This window comes from Heterocephalus glaber, unplaced genomic scaffold (genome assembly GCF_053883595.1).
Source record: "Heterocephalus glaber isolate CG9 unplaced genomic scaffold, H.glaber_assembly_v1.0 deba00001666, whole genome shotgun sequence".
NCBI classification, from domain to species: Eukaryota; Metazoa; Chordata; class Mammalia; order Rodentia; family Bathyergidae; genus Heterocephalus; species Heterocephalus glaber.
In genome coordinates, this window is record NW_028258406.1 from 2723087 (window position 1) to 2741528 (window position 18442).

The window sequence follows — 18442 nt, forward strand, 5'->3', positions numbered from 1 at the left end:
AGCTGAAATCATAATTACCCCTGACCCGGTTTTGATACCAATTAAGCTCTACTCTTCTATTTTCTCCATCTAAATAATGCAGGCTTGCCTTTCTTTTCTATTCATAAATATTCTTTAATATTTACAATTAAATGACATTCTTTGCCACAATGGCTGTAACCCAGGGGCATCACTAATGAGAACTTACTAGTTGTTTTTCCTACATTTTTATGAGTGGATATTGATGATACAGAAAGTAAATTTCATTTTGACAGATTTGTACATACACATAACATAATAATTTCCCATTCCAACCTCCCTTGAACCACTCTCTCGTCCAGTTTCATATGTCTTTGGGAAATTTCAGTGTGTATAATGTATTTTGTAATAGTCCCTAGCAGTTTGATACTAGCTAGCTCCAATGTCAACAGCCTGAACAAGTTCAACTAAACACAAACAAATTGACCTTTACCTTCACTTTCCAAATAATGTTCTGGAGCTTTTAACTTTACAGTGGGGAGTAGATGAACAGAAAAACTCTAATTTGTTTCTTCACTAACAGCCTCTAGGGTCACTTCATAGCAAAAGCTGTGAAATGCATAGGGTCATCTTAGTATTGACAAATAACAGGAATTAACTAGAATTTGAAACTCAGTGAAGTAAATGACTGAAGATAACCTCAGGGGGAAAAAAAACTGGTGTAGAGACACAGTAGTAAGCAGGCAGGGATACAATTCCTGACTAATAAAACTGATCATTTATTAATGTTATTGTGGCAACTTGAAAAAACTGCTGGTGTGAACTGACAGTCCACAGTTTGGGTTATGCTTCTTAAGTAGCTCTGTGGCTTGAAGTTTACCTATGAGTCACTGGAGCTACTAGGTTCCTTGCTAGTGACAGAGGTTCCTTCTAATTCTAAATCTATAATTCTAGGTAAGTACACCTTTTTCCCTCATCAAAAAGGATGAAAAATTTAGTCATTTTCACAATGTGGAGTGAGGAAAGAATACAGAAAAGCAATGTTGATTGTATCTTGAATAAGGTATTTATTAACTGCCAAAGTCAAATGCAATGATTTAAGTAAGATTATTCCTCAGTCGCTTGACAAAGTAAAAAATCCAGTTTGTCCAAGTATATATTTAGAGGACAGGAGAAAAATATATTTTGAAATAAAAGTCCACCTAATTCATTAAATGTTACTAGTATATGAAGTACAATGTTGGAACCGGATTTTAATGGGATACAAAATAATGAAAGTTGTGGGAGAATACATAAACAGACATGGGGTAACATTATCAAATATAATCATGTGTGTGTCCATGTGTGTATGTGCACTGTATAAATGTACAATCATCACTTTCTTCATTGCTTCTTTCATTAATCTTGACCAACAAGAATAGGTTTTATTTATATCAATGATATGGACTATGTATGTGAATCCATTCATTTGTAATTTTCCCCGTGTACATGTTTTGGGCTTTGCAGACAAAAGTGATGTCAAATAAGATGTAAGCCATCTAGATACATGAAAAAATACCTAATGAACTATTTCAGCTGAGCTAGAAGGAGACACCTTGCCTTGTGATGAAGAGAGTGTCTAAATAATTGGCTTTTTAGCTAAAGAAATGTTAACATCCTCATGCCAACAACATAAAAATATTGATCAGTTACTACCATACTTTGAGTAGACTTAAGGTCAAAGAAATTATTTTAAATGCAGCTTCTTGCTACAAGAAAAATTACTGAGTAGAAAAAAAATGATGCCAGCTACTATGTCCCTATTCAACTTTTTAAAGGAATTTCCCTATTCAGCTTTTATAAAATCTACTTACTTATAAAATAATAAACAGTTTAAAGTATTATAGCAGTGCTGGGAGTGTAGATCAGTAATAGAGCATTTGTCTAATATGTGCCAGGTCTGGGCTCTATCCCACAAAAAGAAAAACAAAACCAAGAAAACAACAAAAATAGTAAAAGTTCATAGTGAAAACACAATATAATATAAACTTCTCTCAGGCATTGCAAATTTTTAATCATACAGGCACACAAAATCACTAGGATCTGACTGGACTTTGTATACAGAGATACCAGCACTCATACATTTATAATACCTTGTACATTTAAGCAGATGTGTCATTGAAAATCCCATACACTGGTGAGTTCGACACATTAATATGCCTGGCCCTGAGGAAAGCGGATCTTGGAGGTTTCCACCCTCCTCCTAAATATATCTGAGTAGACTTCTGCTTCAATCCGTGTCCCTCCTTTCTTACAGGTTACTGACATAAGACTACACTGGTGCCACTACTGATGATGGAAATCCCACTTAATGCCTCTTTTCGTTTTAAAATTCGTAAAACAATGGCCATGAATCCAATGATCTGAGAGTCTCATAGTATCTTACAACATTCTCTGCACCACCCTGCCCAAGTATAAAGAGTTTGTATAGAATGACATTTTAGAAATTACACATTTCTATCTTTACTCCCTTTTTAGATATTAGAATACATTCAACTGTTATTCAGTTTTACTATGAGTTTAATAAGGCTAATATGGGAAAGTAATGGGTATGGAAAATTACATTAGATTTTCCTTTCTTACTTTCTTTTTCCTTTTTCATTTTGAGAGAGGGTCTTGCTATGTTACTAAGTTACCCATCTGGGCTTGAACTTGGAATCATTCTACCGCAGCATCCCAGAGTACTGGGCTTAGTGTGTACACCACTGTACTCAGCTTAGATTTTCTTTTTTAAAAAATTTGGTCCCTAGAAATCTATTCTAAGTTTCTAATCCTTAACTCAATAAATTTAATTATGGCTCACAACATACTTTAGCATCTTTAAAATTGTTTTTTATATCTTTACAAATACATTGTCTTTCACATACATTCTACTTTTTAAGAACATCATCAGATTCCCTCAAAAGCCATACACAGTGGGACAAACATTACCCACCAATTCTCAGAATAAAACCAGTTCTCTCTGAGAGAGATTGCAATGCAATTCAGCTCTGAGGAATCAGGCAACTCCAGATGACTAATTATAGTCAGTTATCCAAACAGCTGTTATGTCCCAGCACAGATGATAGTAGCCCATGTTGATCACATTTCATATAAAGATCTTATATATTTGATATAAAGACCAGAATTTGTATTTTCAGACTCATTTGTGTATCTTGTACTAATGCTGTCATCAATATAATTCATGAAAATGGGTATAACCCCCCAATAGTATATAGTTTCTAATTAAATAGAAATGACATAACCAAGAAAATAAAAGTAAATTTAAGAAATAATTTTGCATGTGCACTTAAAACAAATGGATATATTGTAAAATAGAATGTCTGGTGAAAATAGAGAAAATATTAATAATTTTCAACAAGTATGTATCCTTGTTAAAATCCCAGCACCTAAAAATAGTGAAAATGTTTATTTAAAACAAAATAACTGGCCTGAGGCTGTAGCTTAATGGTAGAGTGCTTGTTTATCATTCACAAGCCCCTTGGTTCAATCCCCAGTAAAGTAATCAAATAAGAATCAAAATAAGAAACTCTTACTGAATCACAAAGTATAACCTAACCACTGACCATTTTCAAAACAAAGATTTGATTTGTCTTACACCAATATTGTCTTCAGTATTCACAACCTTACTACAAATATAAAGTCTATTCATGATAGTCTTTCTTCAAAGTTTTAAAACTTTTTGTTCAAGCAAGTTTAAAATTTTTCATTTTGATAAAGGATATATAGATAAGATTCAAATTTGAATATCTTATATAAGATAATTCTTTTCTACTTTAGAACAGAGTCATTAAATATAAAATCATAACATACTCTGGATAAATTTTCCTATTCTATGTTAAGTGTAATATTCTGAGTCATGAGTACTTAGTCTTGCGATATGGAATGATTTGTACTCCAGTAATGTTTGTACACAATAAATTTACTGTAAGTTTAACAAATGTCCATGTCTTATGAGCATGGAACTGATCTCCCTTTAAGTAGTCTTTTCAAGGATTTTGTGTAGGGAATCACTCTAATAGAGTTATAGCACCTCCCTCTGGAGCAAATGGCAGATATGCTTAATACCCACAGAAGATTCATAGTCCCGTAGCCCATATTCTGTCACATATCTCCTTGAATGTGTATGTGTCATCTGCCTTCTTTATAAAGTCCTGTAGAAAATGGGACTCAGGAAAGTAGCACAAAAATATTAGTACTCTGGTTGTTACAAATGGGAGGAGGGAAAAAGGAAAGAGGAGGGGAAAAGATGAGAAGAGGCAGAAAGGGAGCTAGCAACAAAATGTCCAATAAAATTGTTTATGAATTTACAGAAGACAAAAGATGAGTTTCACTATTTTTGTCTGTTATACGATATAGTACATCCAAAATATTTACTTATAGTCTTACTTCTTTACCCTGTCATTCTCTCTACTCTCTCTGGTTTGATTTTCTTCTTTGGGCTTCATTGCTTGTATGTCATTTTAAAGCACCCAAACCAAATATATCTAGTTCCCTATGTTTCTCAAATGTATTATATATATCTCCAAAGGTATATATATATATATATATGTATATGTGTATATGTATATATATGTATATGTCCAAAGATATATATATATGTCCAAAGATTTGTTAGCCTAACTCATTCATTCCATAAATCAATCACTCAGCTATCTGATTTTTCAAAGCAGTTCTCAAAGTCAAATATCAAATTCAACCAAACAACACTCCGTTGAATATTCTGAAGAGCATACCTGAAATAAATTAATTAAATGATTACACAAATCCAGAAAATGTCTGGGATATTGCTGTCTTCTAGCTTGCTTTATCCTATAACCTGGATGCTATTTTATAATTCTGCATTTAATTTACACTCTTGTTGCTGCATTTTTTCCACTAGGAATTCTAAAAATTCCTTTTAAGTTTATCTTTATATACCTCTCTAATACTTGTAATCCTGGGTCACTTTCATGTCAGGAAAGTACTCCTGTAAGTCATCTTTTATTTGTGTTATGCCAAAAATAGATGTGAATCCACACCCCAGGGAGCACCATAAGGAAATATTATTCAGACTTACATTTTACTATTAAAGTGTGCATGTGTCAGAAAAATTTGTAAGGGTTCTATTTTCAAACTTTTATCATTAGCCAAGTGATCTATTGTGCTGTGTTGCTCAAAGTCATCGTACTGACACATTATTTTCACAGCAATGAGAAAAATAAATAAATATCTCTTATTTTTTCTTGTATCATCTCTACATTAATTAAAAGGTTTGATTGATCTCTTACTGGAAGAGCCTTGGGCTGGGGATGTAGCTCAGTGGTGCAGCACCTGCCTGGCAAACATCAAGCCCTGAGTTTGATTCCCAGTACCAAAAGAAAAAAATAAATAAAAGCCTTATGCTACAATAACTACTCAAACTATCATCCCTTAAAACAGAGTTTATGATTTCATCTCCAAAGTTCTTTTGCAATGGGAATTTCCCAAAATTATTTCTATTGTTCTCTGCTCCCCGGACTTGAATACACAACACTGCCACTGAAAACTACTGGATTGAATGATGGCACAGAATAGTTAGAGAAAATTCCTTTAAAAGAGCAAAGGACATAATTTAATCGATAATTACACACTTTGTGAGATTATCCTAAATGCACAACTCTTACATCACTAGCGGTTGATGGTGTAAAATTACAGAAACTCAGAAAACCATGAGTGGTAAGGGCTGTCAATGACACACAGAAAATGGGATGATTACCCACTGGCACAAAGAAAGGTGGAGTAAAGTCCAGGGAGCGAGAACAGCATGGGTGGGAGTCAAAGAACATGGCCATTGCGGGAAATATTTAAAATTCACCATGTGTAAGATAGCGGGTGAAGATCCAAGGAGTGGAGAAGAAACTATATTACAATGAAAATGAATTCAGGATAAATCAAAGATAGATGAACACAACATATTACACCTTTAAAATCTAAGCATTATTAATATATTAGTAGTAGGTCCAATGAATTCCTCCTTTACTTTTTCATTTATTTTTGTGGGCCGCTGTCTCTGAGATACTTTAATCTATAGACTAAACATTTTGCACTTTTAGAAAATATTGTTTATTTTATCTTTCAAATTTCATGCCACAGTTAGCTCTGTTGGATGTTCTGAGTGTAATCTACAGGTCTTTCTTACAGACTTGTTTCAAATTATAAATTTGTTACTACATTCCGTGAAAATTCTTCACTTGGCACATAAAAATTCTTAAAACACTATATTTAATATAAGATATATAAAATATATTATCTGTAAGATACATTAAATATGATATATTAAATATACAACTGTGTAAAACATATATAATAAACAGGTATTAATGGTAAAATGAGTACTTGTGCTGGTATAATAATTTTTCCCAAATATTCGCCCTCTTCTTCTGAGAGAATCATATACTCTTTGCTCTTTATGATGTGATTTCTATCATCTCCTATGGGAAGAATATATATCCCTTTCTATTTACAGAGTACTCAATCATGTGACTTGCTTGGCAAATGAAAGTGGGTGGGCCTCATACAGGCAGAGGCTCCGTGAAATATTGAATAATTCTACATATTCTCTTCTTTTTCCTGTGCCATAAAAATTGCAATCACCAGAAGGGAACTTCTTCTTTACTCTGTAATAAGATTGAAAGACACATTTGTGTTTTGGTCTTTATTTTCAAAAAATATTTTGGATTAGCTAGATCCAATGTCATACCATGAGTTCTTAAATAACTTATCCAACCTATGCTCTGAGACTTCTGTACATACAAGTAAGGGTGCTATAAAGGTGAAACTCAACCTGTAACTCATAGCTTTGAAGATAAGGAAGGAATTCATAAGCCAAGGAAAGTAGGAAGCCTCTAGAATCAAGATAAGGCAAGAAAATAGTTTCTCTCCCACAGCCTCCAGAAAGGAACGCATCTCTACTAACATGCTGAATCAATTCAGTAGTGATATAAGATCAGAGATATTTGTTGTGTTAACACTTTCTTGCCAATCTGAACAATCAGTGATCCATGCATGACCATCTCATCTGGTAGCTTGTACCACTGATGATACAAATGAATTTAATCACTTTTATTAATCTTTTTACTAATAAAACTAATTAAAAGTATATAAATAGACTGAATCTATTTAGTTTCTTGAATTTGAATAACTACTGCCCAAATATAAATATTAATTAATGCTATTCAGAAAAATTAAAATTATTACAATAATAAATGTATTTATTTCATTAAAGAAAATTCTATTCATGAATAATTTATCAATTAATTCTCTAAATTTTAACATGGAAATCTTATAAGTGCCTCATGGCTGGTGTGTGTTATATGCATTTACAACTATTGCACCACAAATTAACTATATTACAATTCTTTTAAATCATTTTAATATTTTCCTTAAGGAATTGTGATATGATGGCATCTGGTCTGCTAAATCAATGACTTTCTTTCCATTAGTGTAATCAAAGATGATTGGCTTGTACCACTTATCAGGAAATCTTTGATTGCAATACTGCTAAATTTAGCTCTTTAATAAAGTTCTATGTTACTCTATTTTTGTTTTGTAATAGAGAAAATTTGACAACAACCTAAGTTATCATTAGGAAAATTGATACAGTATAAAAGTTATGTTCTAGAGCAGTTAAATAATGATATATTTTTTTTGCTTAAATTCTTTTATCAGTACATTTTAGGTATACAACATGTTTACATTTATCATTGGGTGCTTGTACCTGTACATGATGTATCTTGGTTCTTATTTTTTCCCCATTACCTGTGTGCCCTTCCCCCGCTCCACCCTTCCCTATTTACATAGACTTTGTTTCCATTTTTTTCTTTTCTCATAATTTTTCCTTTCCCTTCTTACCTTTCCCATTCCCCTCCCCCTTCCCCTACCTCTTTGGACCTTTTCTTTCTATTTCAAATCATCAATTATTCATTTTAATCCTTTTAACTCTTATTTACACTCTCAGTTTCTCACACTAGAGAAACTATTTGGCATTTACACATGTATGTCCTATTTACTTCACTTAAGAGTATGTCCTCAATATGCATCCATTTAGCTATAAATGTCTCTAGTTTCTCATTCTTTATGGCTGAGTAGTACTCTATTTTATTAAAAAACCACATCTTCTTTATCCAGTCTCCAGTTGATGGGCAATTGGGCTGCTTCCAAGTTTTAGCTATTACAAACCGTGCTGCTATAAACATGGGTGCACTTATATTGCTGAGGTATGATTTTTTAAATTCTTTTTGGGAAGATACCCAGCAGGGGAATAGCTGGATCAAATGGGAACTCTAGTCCTAGTTCTTTGAGGTATCTCCATACTCATTTCAACCGTGGTTGCACCAGTCTGCACTCCCACCAACAATAGAGAAGGGTTCCTTTCTCCTCACACCCTCACCAGCATTTGTTCTTGGTTGATTTATTGATAGCAGCCATTCTTTCTGGGGTGAGGTGGAATCTCAGTTTTGAAACATTGATATCCTTCACATTCACCATAAATAAATCTCAAAAGTGAAATACAGAAGCCAAAAAAATTCTGCAAAATGATATAAATTAACTGCTGACATTTATACAATCTAAAAGCATACAAAATAATATCATATTATTTTTTGGAATGCATGAATTTCTTTATTTTTTTCCATGATCAAGTGAGAATTTTTCCTGGGATATGAAGTGTGTTCAAAAAGTGAGCAATAAATGGCTAATGAACAAAAGTTACATGCAATAATGAGCAATAAATGGCTAATGAACAAAAGTTACACACATGACCATCTATATCAGTGGAGATAGTAAGGAATTAAATGCCCACTAAACTAATCAAGCATACACTTCAGTACAACAAGTAAAAAAAATATAAAATTACTTTAGAACATACCCTAAACTATCATAAAGACTAAGAAGAAATAATAAATCCTTTGGAAGGATTTAATTTGGAATGAAGTAATACAACTTACAGAGTTGATACATATTCTTTAAAAGGCCAGTTTTTAAGAAAAATAAATTAGAAGGTATACAAAGATACCAGAATGTGTGGCTCACATAAGAGAAAAAAAATCAATAGATGCTATACCTTAGAAAGCCAGATGTCTTGCCTGATGAACTTACGGCACGTGTAATTTCAACTATTTTACATCAGCTATTTCAAAGAGCAAAAAGAAACTATATTTGAAGTGTGAGAAATACGTAAACAATGTCTCACAGTATATAGCAATAAAATTATAAATTTACATAAAAAGAAATAGGTATATTTGTAGGAACGAGCCTATGAGCTGAGCTCAAACCTGACCAAGGGGTGATGAGGATGAAAAATAGAGACACAGAAACAGGTTAAAACCTGGGAGGCCAGGAGGCTTACATCTCCCTTAGACATAGAGCTCCAAATGACTGGCATACTTTGACTTTATTGACTCAGACATGATCGAGGAGGCCAATCAGACCTCATTCTTTCCATCTGGCCTCCCATACATACATTGTAATAGAAAAATAAAATAAATTAAATAAACAATATACTAGAAGGTAACAGCAGCAGATTGAATCTGGCAGAATAAAAAAAATCAACAAATTCAAAAATAGCTCAGTTGAGTCACCAAATTTTATTGTTTGGTATGCACTAACTTCAAATTGCGAATGGGAAAGAACCATCTGAGCATTACTATGTTCTAAGATGCAAGATATGGAATGGTACAGAAATGTGAAATGTGTCTATGTAGAAATTGGGTATAAAGGAAGCCTCAGCAACTGCACCCAAGAAATTGTAATATTCTCATAAACTATTCAAAATGAAATAACATATTAATAATCAATGGATACTGACATGTTACATGAGGTTTGATCATATTATATTTTTAACATTTCAGTTTGTTTTGTAATATTTTATATTATAAAGCATAAAAATACAAGGAAAAATAAAATTGAAAGCTCCAGATTAAGTTCTAATACTTATAATCACTGTTAATATAATTTTAGAAACAAATTTTAAGAGATGATATATTTGTGCACTTACAAAATTAACAGCTCTATTTGAATGGAATCTATGTTTGCATGGGCCAGGAAATGTGTTCAATACTTTACATAGATTATCTCATTTAATTCTATCAGAATCACCATATGGAATATGCAGATTTTATTATTCCTTTGCATAACTTATAAGTCAGAGTCCTAATAAAATTAAGTGTTTTGCCCAAAGTCATACACAGTAGAAGGATAAGAACAAATCCCGGACTCGGTAATTTCAGCAAATATGACACCAGAAAGAGTATGATGAACCACCAAGAGACATTACAGTCATGTTAGAAAAAAATGATTGTTCTCTAGATGTCAAAAACCTACATCAAAGTGTACCACATAATCTCAGCTTTACAGGTTTCAAAATTAACTTACAACAGAGTTTGTGTGAACTTTAAATGTATAAATACGTGTGATACAGAATACCAAGCAAAGTTCCTGGGTCATGATAGTCCAACTTTCTTTCATCTTCTGCCTTCTTGCTTTGTTCCTTTATCCATTGGCAATTTGGGCACAGTTTTGCTGTTTTGACTCTTCCTACACCATCACCTTATGGTATAGGTAAAAATCACCTAGAAGTTATATACTAAAAGCAGTGTTGAAATAATCAAAAGAACAGCCAAAACTTCTCAATCAGACAGGGGATAACACAGAGGATAGAAAACAAAGAGGCAGACTGTGGAGATGGGAAGGGAAGGAGAGGTAAAAATGATTAAGGTCTGATACATATATGTACCAATTCCCTAAGATGAATAGAATTATTATGCATTGCAACCAAATACTAATAAAAAATAAATTCAATATATCAACCAATTTTTGAAGATATGTCTAATTTAAAATTTTTCAAATTGTGATTGAATTTAATCCTTCAAAAACTATGATGTACTTTATTTTGTGGTGAAGTTTTATATACCTCATTTTCCTCAAAGCAGTATCTGACACATGTCGCCACAATAGACATACTGTACCAAGTAAAGACTTGGTCACAGTCTAATTTATTGTCTGAGATGATGATGATGTGGTGGGCATTTTTCCCAACACTGAAAACAAGTCAAAAAATTGTTCAGTCCTTTTATTTGCCTACTCATTTCAATCTATTAAGTACTTATTTCAATTTATCCTACTCTCCAAGTTGAAGGGCACAATGAAAATATTGACATTGTAATAAAAATCTGAGTAAAGATTGAGTTTAAAAAGGATGGAAGAAAAACATAATACTTAGATTCAGAGAGAAAATATAATTAATCTACTTCATTTTACACAATACTACTATACACTTTAGAAGAATAATCTCTGTGAGAACTAAAAGCTTCATGATTACATGAGTTCATCCAACTTCCAAATTATTTAGCTCAGCTTCTGATACTATACTTCAAAGAATATTTTTCCTCTAACATTCATTTGTAATCATTTAAAGTATATGCATAATCATTGATAACTCTATAATTTTCACTAGAGGCAGATTAATTGCAGGTGACATTCCTATTCAGATAGACTATCTAATTTCTCATTGAGTCTTGCTAAATTATTTGTCTGCATAAAATGTTATGGCAGGGCTCCAAGGGTTTATTATGAGTTGCATAAAAGCCACTTCTTCCACTCATTTTAATTTATTGTTTTTCACCAAGCATTTCCCAGGAACATGGCACACTGACTTTGCAAGAAGAGTTACTCCCCCCTGCCTTGTTCTACTTTCATCTGATATATATATATATATATATATCAACTAATTTCACAGCTCAGTTATTTAATCTTTGGGAAAAAAGACATTTCTTCTAAATCAGATGATAAAAAGGAGTTGGAAAGTCTGTACTAAAAAATTCACAGCTTTAAAAATATTTTATGTAAGCAGTATTTATGAATTCCATCAATTTAGTGAGACATATACTAATATATTTTCTCTAAACTCTGCAAGAGTGGATAACTTACAGATCTGTATTTCTAATAATGTAGCATCAACATATTATTTCAATTGCACATGCAAAGACTAGAAATTGAAGATTATGATATATAGAATAATAGATGATCATCAAATGACTGTAGCATCATAATTCAGAAGATGGCCAAGGCATTAGAGTAGTTTATAACCTGCAGCTCAAATCTCCATGTGTTTACATGTCTTCAGTGGGCAACTGTTACTGTTATAGAAATGAAACCATTTATTTAAATCTTAGCTATTTTAGGCCATACCTGAAATGTCAACTGCACATTTCAGTATCTGCCTTTTGAGAGGAAAGCTTTTTATTCAAATAATAAGTTAGTGTAGGGTCCACACACATATTTTAAAAGCTTTATTGAGGTACATTTTTATCATCAAAATCTATACACAGTGATTATTGAAGGTGGGGTGGATGGTGACAAGAATTACTTCAACTTCTGCATTTATGTGATGTTAATTGTTGGAGAATATTGTTTGATTCCACTTATGAAAACATGAGAGAACACACATCATGGTATTTTTTCGTGCATATTGCTACAAAAGGGACATGATATAAAAGATTATACTGTGTTAATCACCTACCATAGAATCATATTTTGGCATGGAGACATATGTGGAATCCTTTTTATGTATTCTGTTTTGATTTTACTGTGGACTTCTTCTTGGTTAAATTTGAGGAACTATATTTTCAGTTTATTCCACCTAATATGTAAATGTCATTTTCTCACCTTTTTAAACTTACATATTTTAATCTTTATAAAATATTCTCTAATTTTTATAAATTAGAAACATTTAGAGCCAGGGATTTAGTTCGGTGATTTTGCCACCTGATGCGCAAATTCAAGGACCTGAATTCGATCCCTAGTACCAAATAAATAAATAAATAAATAAATAAATAAATAAATAAACAGTTCTAAGACAAATCTTGTTAATGATACTTTCCATTTAATAAGCATTCACCGGCATGCACATTTAATATAATTTATATTACTTACTCATAATAACATTTATGTCAGACACTATACAAATCCACTTTGCAGATGACAAAATTTAGCTTTAGGAAGGGGAAGCAACTTGTTCGCGATAGGAAAATGGCAATAAATCTTCAAACTGCTAAGTTGTAAAGAATATGCCCTCCGTTATTCTACTTTTGACTCCACTTTGGGGAACTTTAGAAATTCAGGGATCACATGGAGTAATTCCAAGACCCCCCAAAAAAGAATGATATGACCAAAATATCTCATCAGCAACAGAGTGTAGGACTGACAAACTACAAACGAACACTTTATTAAGTCTACATTCCAGAAAAAGGTTTTCTAGTGTGTTCCACATATTGCCAGACATACACTAAACATACATTACTTTCTTTAAAATTTGAAATTCAAGTTTAAATGGAAAACTTTTAATAAATTTGCATAATCTGGGAGATTGTCTTTCCCTTTGAGGGGTGCTTTGTTGAGAGCTGGCTGAGCTACCCTGAGTTAGCTCAGTAGAAGAATGGGCTGTTCTCTCTGTTGATCCTTTTTCAGAGGGCACTTTCCATACCAAATTGATATTCTTGCCTGCTAGTTCTGTGAAGGAGCAGATCCTTATGGACCAGAGCGCCCTCTACTGGGACCGCAGTCCTGGTGCACGCCGGTCATTTCTGCCCTGCCAAGGCTGTGAAAGGCAGAAAAGTTCAGACAACTGGTTTGCTCTGCTAATTCTGTGCTAGAAGTAAATCCTATTTTATTCCTATACCACGTGGTCCTAATAGGTTAATGACCGTTTGCGTGACAGCATTTTGCAGGAAGGGGGAGACACTTATAATGGGATTTGGTGAAGACTTCTCTTGTTCACTTAATTTTAGAGAATATTCATAACTGCTCTTAGCTTCATTCCCAGATGAAACGCTTTAGAGGGATTTTTATCTCTTCTAACATACTGTTATCACCTTAAATATTCTATTTTGGTTCTACAGATTTTTTTCCAGTTCCATAGTTCATCTTGAAATACAACTCTCCAATTCAGTATTATTTTTTATATATTAAATAATTTGATTCTAACAATAATTAATATTTTATCTTTCATTTGTATATTACTCTTTCTAAAGGGAACCTGCATTTCATTAGTATTTCTTTAGAGTAAACATTGAAGCACTTGAATTTTACTTTTTTTCTAGAATATAATTGATAATTTTGAATCTATAAATATGATATATATTTTCATTCTGAAGTTTTGCAAAGTGAAAATGTCCACAATCTCTTAAAATTATATCTTCTTTCTCTTGGCCACAAAATAAGTTTAATTCTAAGAAGCTTAATACAAAACTTTTAAAAATTCAAAACCTTTGTGTTCTTACTCAAAATTATCTCTCCAAGACCTTTCCTGTGACATTTCTCTAACCACCATATTCTAGTTTCTTACTATCCAAATCTCCCTCTCTAAACCTCTATATTCTCACTACTCTGCTATTTTCATCAAGCTCTTATTTTTTGCTTCTGGATTAATATTTTTAAAAGCCACCTATTTTGCAAGAGACTTGGATAATATCCTTGTTTGTAAAAATTCACCAGAACTTTCCAGTTAGAATTCATAAGTCTGCCTTATACTAATTGTATTTGTTTTATCATGCTATGAAGTACAATTGTTGATGTGCCATTCTGCAAATATAGAAAACTGTAGAATCTCACTGAGGTTGGGGAAAATGTCACCTACATCTTCCTAGATCCAAAAGCCCAGAGGAGGTTATCTTTATATGCTAATATTCAACATAGCTTTGTAGGTTAATTGTTAGAATAAAATTCAATAATTTAGACCTGTAAAATAATATTTCTATTGAACCAGGTGTCATGGCATATGCCTGTATAGTTCAATTAAAACAATCTTATTGTTTTTCTTCATCACATATTAAATTCCACTCTTTAATACTATCTTTTCCTTTTTATAGTACTTTGAAATTCAGATTAAATCCTGTAGTCTCTTTAATCCCTAAAACAATTGTACCTCAATAAGTAAAACATCTATTTCCATGCAATACTCAAACTTTCCAACTCCATTTGAAGTTTTCCCTCCCTTGCTGTTACTGGGCACTGCTTCAGTCTAGTGTCTGTACTAGCTGAGGGCCATGAGTGTTCTGTCCTCCCATCACTAGCCAACACAGACACCTTCAAAGGCAAAAAGGTGGAAAGGACCAGGTGAATTTTACTTGTTGTGTACTGTTATGGTGATTTAATTCTCTGACTTGGATTGTCAGGGATTTGAAGATTTGTTTTTCCTGTAGTGAATCACTGTTGTATCTCCACATTTCTGCTAAAAACTCTGTGCAACTCTTTTTGATCCACTCATATAGGAGCTGACACAATCCCCAGGCATCCTTCACTATAAATTGAATCCTTCACTGTAATTTGGGTGTACAGGCAAAGCCCAATTCAGCATCTATTCATTGCTTTTTAAACTACACTTTTTAATTTTTATACTTCACATCTATAAGTTCAAGATAAGGTTCCTGAATTCCAGAAAATACATATTAGTAGAGGCAAAGGTTCTCAAAGTTGTTACCATTAGTCTAGGTCAGTGGTGGCAAACCTGTGGCATGTGTGCCACAGCAGGCTGTTTGTATCAATGAAAGTTCTAAAAGCTTCACCATCACTGTTCTAGATACCATGGCTACCCAAGAACCAAAAGGCAGCTGAAGAAAGACCTTGAATCATGAACTCTCAGAGCCAGAAGATGGATATAGTCCAGAATAGCCAAGTTATACATATACTACTTTAATCAATCTTTGATTAACTTTAGCTCAACCAACATTACTAAATGGTATTTGCAGGTAATAAATGATAATAATAAAAACAAATATGACACAGAATCTGCCTTACAAGAAACTCATTTACTGGATGAACTGATATTATAATCTAGGTCTCCTAGTTCCTATTTTAAAATCTTATTTGTCTCCTTAAACTACAGTAGTTTTCAAGTTTGCTATATAAAGCAGTACCCTTGGGAGCTGCTAAAAATGCAGATTTCAGAGTTCTATTGCTAGAGACTCAATGTTTAGGGCTGATGAATCTTCATGTTAACAAGCACTTTGGGTTATTGAAATGCAGGTTGTTCTGTTCCAGAATTTAATACTTTTTTTATGGACAGGATAGTACTTACTGATATCAATGTCAAAGAGGTATAGTGCATCTGGGGCATTTCTTGCCTATATCATCATCCCAAAATCTATAGATCTCAAAAAATGAGTGCCAGTGTACTGAAGATATTTTGCCATCCATTTCAACTTTCTCCGTTTTTCTAAAACATATTTTTCTGTGGTTAATTTAGAGAGTCCTACTGAACTTTATATATTGGTCCTTTGCTCTAAAATTCTTTAAATGATATTATTACCTGAAAACTGTGTTTCAGTCTATCTTTCACCTCTCAGATAACAGAGGCTTACACATCCTGAACCTATAAGTAATGTATGTCATACTTTATTATGCATTCTTTCTTCCATTTTAAAAATATTTCTCTTTAAAACATGATATTATAAAAGAGGACTCTCTATAGAAATATTGATTTCTTTTGACATTCCTTTTATTTCTCATATCATATTAGGAAAAAAAGTCTAATATCTTGAAACTTAATCAGGTCTGATGGAACAGTAAGAAAAGGATAATCAGTATTTGAGATATAGCAGAACTTCTGTTATTATAAAAGGTAGAATTCAAGTACTTAAGACAACCCTTATTCAGTCACTCACAGGAAAAGCTCTGATCAATGCTAGTATGTTCTGACCCAAACAGAAACCTCTTCCTCTTAGATATGATTACTAAGCTTTGGTCATTCTTTCATGAGACAATGAAGAGACTTGCCTAATCAGGATGATGAGTATATATATTTTCTGAATTTTCTAAAACATGCACAAACTATTCTTGTATTTTAAGTTGATATTCAACTATATTGAATTATCTTTAGCATCTATAAGAGTTTAAAGCTTATCAACTAATCCTTTAATGAGATTAACTTTCCAATAATAGCAGTTCATTGTGAAGGTACAGCTAAGTAGCTATCTGAATCTTTAAGTAAGGAAAGTTTCATTTAATAATATAATCTTACTTTTATAGAGAAAATAAATCTGAAGGCCAATGCCATTAATCCTGTAGGATGAATTGGAGTAAGTTAAAGATCAAATGCATTTAAGGAGATATAATCAATTTTTAACCTAAAAGTGTTCTCTTATGCATATCCACACAACAAATTCCTTATCATCATTCAATGAGGTCCCACAATAGTTCAAATGGTTTGGTGCGTGCTTGATACCCAATAAAGAATTAATATGGCTTATACTTTTGAAACATCTCCAAATCCAGACTAAAGAGACTGATGTATAAACAAATATATTAAAATACTGCATGGTAATGATATCAGCATTATGAATAGTTCTCTGATAGTCCAAAGGATAGAACAACTCATTATTTCTGAAAAAGCTTGTTATAGATGAGCCAATTCAAACAATAGAGATGCACTACATTCTGTGCCATATTCAAGCCCATTTATTATAGCTGGTGGCGAGGGGGGCTAGCATTCAGAAAGTTTCCTCAGCAATGGAAAGTGGTTGATTTCTCCTTTTAAATCATGCTTTCAGTTGGGGAGGGCTCAGGGGAGAGCAAGCAGAATCTCACAAAAGTAGAACCATGCCAGGTTAGTGGGGGGCACAAGGAAGTTTCACACACTAGGTGAGCTACAAAACATCCTGCAACTGCAGCAAGTTTACTGCCAAGCAGGATGTGGGAGTTTTTAGGTGCTTTGTTCAAGTACAAGCACTTTGTTCAAGCACAGGTACAAAAAGGCACTGAGGCACAAGACGGAGTCAGGTTAGTTAACACAAGCTGAAGGAAGCTATCAGAACCCCCTGCAGTGGGCTCTGATTTCCTGCTCAGTGCTGTGGTGCAAGGAGAGAAGAAAGACATAGAGACAGAGTTAAAGAGACAGATGTGGGGAGCCAAGATGCGCAGTGCTTGAGCAGTCAGAGGCATGAGCAAGCAAAAGCCCTGAACACCCAGAGCCATAGATATACACTGGCGACGTCACAGTCAGATTGAGGTAAAGGGGCTACATGGAGGGACTGCATGGAGTTGCTGGATACAATGGAATTGTATGGATACATTGCTGATGCAGGCAAGGCTAGTAAAGGAAGAGATAACCATTCTTGAATTAGGAACAGAACAGACAAAATATAGGTTGTGATTAATAATTAACCTTGTCTTTTTAGAAAAGAAGGTTTTAACTTTGAGAAGAGAATTTGGGTGCGAGTCACTCTGACCTTGGCATGTAGGCTTCAGCCAGACTCACTTCTTATGGTGGGTTAACTAATGTTCAACTTGAAATGCCCAAGTGAAATGAATCAATGTAGTTTGGGCATGGAAGACCCACCTGAGGGTTGTTGCCAACAGCATAAAAAGAGAACTGGAGGGGAAGATTGGGGTTGTTGATTTTCTGGGAAAAGCTTGCTGTGGTTGGTTTTTC